This window comes from Furipterus horrens, unplaced genomic scaffold (genome assembly GCF_987537825.1).
Source record: "Furipterus horrens unplaced genomic scaffold, mFurHor1.1.pri manual_scaffold_7, whole genome shotgun sequence".
NCBI lineage: Eukaryota > Metazoa > Chordata > Mammalia > Chiroptera > Furipteridae > Furipterus > Furipterus horrens.
The window spans coordinates 48,291,265-48,297,264 of NW_028327177.1; positions in this window are offsets into that span (position 1 = coordinate 48,291,265).

A 6,000-nucleotide genomic window follows, 5' to 3' on the forward strand; every position below is an offset into this window, starting at 1 on the left:
CTCGTTTATCTGAGTCACATTATTTGAACATGTATTTTCTCATCTCCCTTTCCTACTCACTAACACTGAAGATGTTAGTTTTTATGAAAGAGATGCGTTACAAGATTACGCACTTCACATTGACATGCCTGCTACCACTTCAAGGCCATTACTTGCCCATTTTAATGAAACAAAAATCAAAACCTCTTTGAGCTTTCTTTCTTGTGCTTATAGCATCATTTATGCATCTTCGCTGCTGCTGTTTATTCACTTCCAGAGGCAACTTATAATCATTTTCCCCAAACCTCCCCACGTCATGATCCTATTTCCCCTAAAATGTCCTTTGCATGAATCATCTAACATTCCAAGTTGCAGCTGCCCTTGACCCCGGAGGTCCACCGAGCATCTTGAAACAGCCATTCCTGTTTCTTCCTTGCTGAAGAACCACACTTTGGTTTGGGTGGCCACATGACACCCAGAGAGTTGCTGAATAGTCTAGGACATCCCCTTCCCCTTGCCAGAGACTTGTTTAGGGGTTGGCATATGATCCAGTTTGGGCCAAAGACCATGGAGGGTAACTATTGAGGCCTGTAGTCAACACTTCCCTCATTGCTTAAGAGTGATAAATATGAGAAGAAATAGCTCCTTGTCTCCCTTGCCCATTGTTATGTCTGGAGGATAAGACAGGAAACATGGCCACTGTCTTGCAACCACAAAGAAGCTAAGCTGACAGGCTGAGGGTGGCAGAGTGAAAATGTACAGCAACAGAAACAAATAATTAAATGGTAAATTAGATGAATCTGAAGCTACCCTGCCTCATGGTTAAGGGAGGGATTTTCCTTGTTGAGAGCTTGTTGAATTGGAAATTTCTTTTTTATTTTTAAAATGTGATTTATTTTATCCTGATATATTCTCATAATTAATTTAGGCAATGCACTTTTGGCAAGAATTTTGCTGGAGCAAAGTGCTGTTTTGTTTTTCTTGGTGCTGCTATCAGGAGGTACAGAATTCCCTTTCTCTGAATACTGGTGAGGCCAACTTGATCACGTTGTTAACGTGGTCTGCCTGCTTCCTCCACTCTAAAGTCACTGTTTCCCTTCTACTATTAATAAATATCTTATAGGAAGGACTTGGATATTCCTGTTCTTCATTAAAATTTTACTCACTATTATTAGTAGCCATTGATACTTAAACCACTTATTACTGTGATAGTCGCCAAGTGGTGTATCCAATGATTTTTTTTTAAATTTTAAATTGTGGTAAAATATGCATTACATAAAATGTAACGTTTTAACCTTCTTTAAGAGTACAGTTCAGTGGCACTGAGCATATTCACCTTATTGTGCAACCATCACCATCAATCTCTAGAATTTTTTCATCATCATAAACTGAAACTCTATACTCATCAAACACTAACTACTCATTCTTTCTCCCCTCATCCCCTAGTAACCACTGTTCTACCATCTGTCTCTATGATTTTGACTATTATAGGTGCTGCATTTAAGTTAAATCATGCAGTATGCCTTATTGTGTCTGGCTTATTTCATTTAACATCATGTTTTCAAATTTTATGTTGCATCATGTATCAGAATTTTATTACCTTTTAAGGCAGTATGATATTCTGCCCTGGCTGGTTTGGCTCAGTGGATTGAGCATCGGCCTGCGAGCTAAGTGTCGCTGGTTCGATCTTCCAGTCAGGGCACATCAGAGAAGGAAAACTCTGACTCCAAAAAACCTCCGCTGCCTTGCGGCATATCTCTTCAGGGGAAAGGCTAAGGGAGTAAACCCCGACAGAAAATCCGGAGCCGGAGTCCCTAAGGCGGTTTGACGTTGTAGTCAACACCGGCAACTCCTGCGGCGCACCTGAAGCCAAGCTGTATTGACTCTGTCTTTCCCTTGGACCCTTCAGCTGCGAAGAGAGGGGGGGTCTGCTGCATGGGCAACAGCAGACCCTCCATATCACCCTGCCCAGGCTCTGTAGCTTCAGCTTCACTGGAGAGAACACTCCAGCGTCATCGCAAGATGTCGATTCAACACGGGAGGAGACAGATACCGTGTCACTCCCGAGTCGGACTGCACAGTCATTCTCGGCGGTGCAGATAGACTCTTAAGAAGCTACACCATCGTCTCTCGAGACGGACGGCTGCCGACGACGATGACGACGACGACGACGATATATGATACAGAGAAATCTGATTAAGATCACTGGGGAGAAGTAGGAAGGGGCCATAGGAGTTTGCCAAGGCAATGGAAAGCAGTCTAGGATGGAATTGGCTGAGAAGCTAAATGCTTCCAGAGCCAATGGAAATAAAAAAAAGTTTGGCTCTTTGGCTCACCAGCTTTTCTGCTCCTGAGCTGGCTCTCTCTCAGGCTCTGGCTCTGGTTCTCAGGCTCTTCTTCCTCAAGGAAGCCTGGGTGATTGTGCTGCAGCTGCCTGCATTTCCCAGCAGACAATATTTTGGATGCGAAGGAACTCTGGGCACAGCCTAGGATCAGGTTGACCTAGCAGAGGGTGGCAGGTTTAGTCTTTGGATGTTCTAGAGTGAACAGATTCTAAGGCAGAAGCTGCTGTTCTTCCAAAATTGTGTAGCTTCTGTATCTTATGTTGTTTTGGTTTGTAAACTAACCTTACAGAACCAAGGGAAGAGCCAGGAGGACCCAGGTGTTAAAGTTTAGACTTAATTGATAGCCTTAAGTAATTAAAGCTGTGACTTGATGCTTCAGTGACTGCTTTTGAATAAAGACTCCTTTCTTTTATCACCAAACCTTTGCCTCTGGAATTTTGCCTTGAGGGTGGCAATGGGTGGGACCCCAACTTGGTGATTGGTAACATATATTACATTTTGTTTAATCATTCATTCGTCTATGGACATTTGACTGTTTCCATCTTTTGGTTATTATAAATAATGCTGCTATGAATATCAGTGTACAAACATCTATTTGAGTCCCTGCTTTCACTTCTTTTTTTATATATCTAGAATTGAAATTACTGTATCGTTGATAATTCTATGTTTAATTTTTTTGAGAAGAACCACTATAATTTTCTCCAAAGTGCCTGGACCATTTTACTTTCCATTAGCAATCCACACATGGTTCTAATTTCCCCATATCTTTGCCATTAACCACTTCCTTTTTTTTGATAGTTGCCATCCCAATGGATGTGAAGTGGCATCTCATTGTGGTTTTGATTTGCATTTCCCTAATGACAAACATCTTTTCATGTGCTTATTGGTCATTTGCATATCTTCTTTGGGAAAATGTCTAGCAAGGCTTTTGTTCATTTTTGATTTTTTTTTCCATTTTTGAGTTTTAGGAGTTCTTTATATATTCTAAATATTAATTCTTTAAATATATATGGTTTGCAAATGTTTTCTCTCTTTCTCTGGGTTGTCTTTTCACTCTCTTGATAGTGCACAAAAGTTTTTAATTTTGAAATTCAATTTAAGTTATTTTTCATTTGTTGCCTGTGTTATATTGAAGAAATCATTGCCAGATCCAATGTCCAGATAAAGTTTTCTCTTATGTTTTCTTCAAAATGTTTTATAGTTTTAGTTTTTACGTTTGGGCTTTTAATCCATTTTGAGTTACTTTTTGCATGTGTGGTAAGGGACAGGTCCAGTCGCTGCTTTTGCATATGGATATCCACTTTTCCCAGCATCATTGGTGGATAAGAACAGGATTTCCTTTTAGATGTACTGAAAACTCATTAGCTCTGAGGTTCGCAAACTTTCTTAGGTCACAGCACCCTTACCATCTCAATGAATTTTTTATGGTGCACCTAGGTGAAAAAATATACCTCCCAATTTCTTTCATCAGAGATATCTAAACAACTAAATATATATTCATACCTGAACTACTTAGTCATTTAAAAACACACTACACATAACATGAAAGAAAAAAAATACTATTTTAATTTATTCTTAAATAACACAGTTACTCACTAATGGAATGTGTGTTTCTGTTGGTTGATGCACAACATCTCAGACTTTGGAATCAGACTGGATACTGTGACATACATTTGTTTTTTTTTAGAGGTGTTTGCTTTCTATATAAACAATTGCATAGATTTAATATCATTGAAGGTAAGTAGTGTGGTTTAATGTTGAAACTGTGAAGTGTTTTTAAGCTAGTGATTCACATAGTGTCTGAAAGATGTCCAGTGTCTCTGCTGGCCTTAAGCATGTTACCCCATGAGTTCACTGTGGCATCTCAGCACTTGGTGCAGTTTGAGGATGCTGCCTCAGCTGACACCACTCCTTTAATTTTGATGATCGTCACCTCCACCCTACCTCAGCCAACTGCTCCAATGACCACACTTGTCCTTTCCATAATCTGGAACATTTTTACTTTTTATTCTTATATCCCACTCTGTCATAGCTTATTTATATGCTCTATCATCCATCACATACTATTTCTCCTAATTCCTATTTTTATTTCATGAAGATCTCAAAGTTCTTCATTTTTCCATTTTCTACCAATCAGCTTTTTTCTGTTCATACAATTTTCCATTTAGCTAATCATTTGACTTCTCTGAATATGTCCACAATCTGGTGAACATTGAAAACTCCATGCAAATCAGGATTCATAGTCTCTAGCATCATCAAGATCCTAAATATTGCCTGATAATCCTTTACCTAAATTCTTAGTGGGTATACCAAAGTGATCCCCAAATGATTTGAAACTTCCCCTCATTTCTCAAAATTCCCACTATACAGCTTTCTGCCTCACAATTAGCAACAGTATGAACTTCACCAAGAAAATAAACATCATAATCTTCATGCTAGCATTCACTCTGCTTCCTACCTCATCACCCATAAGCATCTCCATCTCTACTCAAACAGCTTCCTCTCATCATATTTCAGTAAAGGAGATTCCCTTTCTTCTATAAAGGTGAATCTTCCACCTTGCAAGATCCTCGATTTGTCCCTATTTGCACTCTGCTCTGGGAAGCCTACTAGCTTCTGTTCTGATGGAATATGTTTAAGCTAATAGGCTGCTTCAGCAGGAGATTGGGAAGTAGGAGAAGAGGAAGGTTGGTTGGTTCAGACCCTTGGACAGTGGGTGAGTGTCTCTCAAGCCATAGCTCCTACTGGGTGGCCCTTTTATAGAACTGGGACAGTTTCTCCTCTGGCCCCTTCAGGCCACAAATGGTATTGGCTTTTGCTACTAGTTCAGGAGTGCTCTTTTGGTTGCTCTTACCCCTGCCCACACTGTGGTAAATAGGCCCTTGTTTAGTCTCTCTTCAATCCTCCTTAAGAGTGTGTCATGTGTTTCCTGTTGGGACTCTGATGGGATACAGATTCCATCCCTGTATTTCTTTCTGGCAACTTTTTCTAGAATATGCCATTCCCTGGCTAGCAATAATGCTGATGATAAACCAACAGTAGTAATATACTTACAACTATAATTTATCAAGCACTTCTATTGTTCTAGGCACCATGACAGTTTAACACATGACTTTATTTAATTTTCATATTGAAACTGCTGCATTCTGTTCACTGTCCTCTTTTCAGATGAGAGATCTGAGATTTACCAATGATAAACAATATTCCTAAGGTCACACACTGGAAGTGACAGAATTGGAATTTGAACCCAAAACTGTGAGAGACTCACCTCTTAGACATTTAACCACAAGGACACATTTCCTTACTATCAGCCTAGATGGGTTGATCATGACCTCTTCAAAACAAAGAGACTGGGAAAAAGCCCAACCTGTCTGTGGTGTTTCACCAATGATTTCTATACAATATTCTTGGGTTTTAAATTTGATGCTCGGGTCCTTTAGTTATGAGGAAATACAAACCAGCTGGCTCTGGAGTTGCAGCTGATTGCACCAAATTTTTGCTCAGCTGGAGTGCCATGGGGACAAAACGTTTGTGTCTCTGGGCAGGGACAAGCGGAAGGACTACACACATGAAGTACATCTAAGTACAGTCCTCTTGCTTCTCCTTCCATTGAATGAATGAGCACTTGTGGGCCACTGAGGACTTTATGCCCTTCTTGGCCCTGACATGGCAAAAA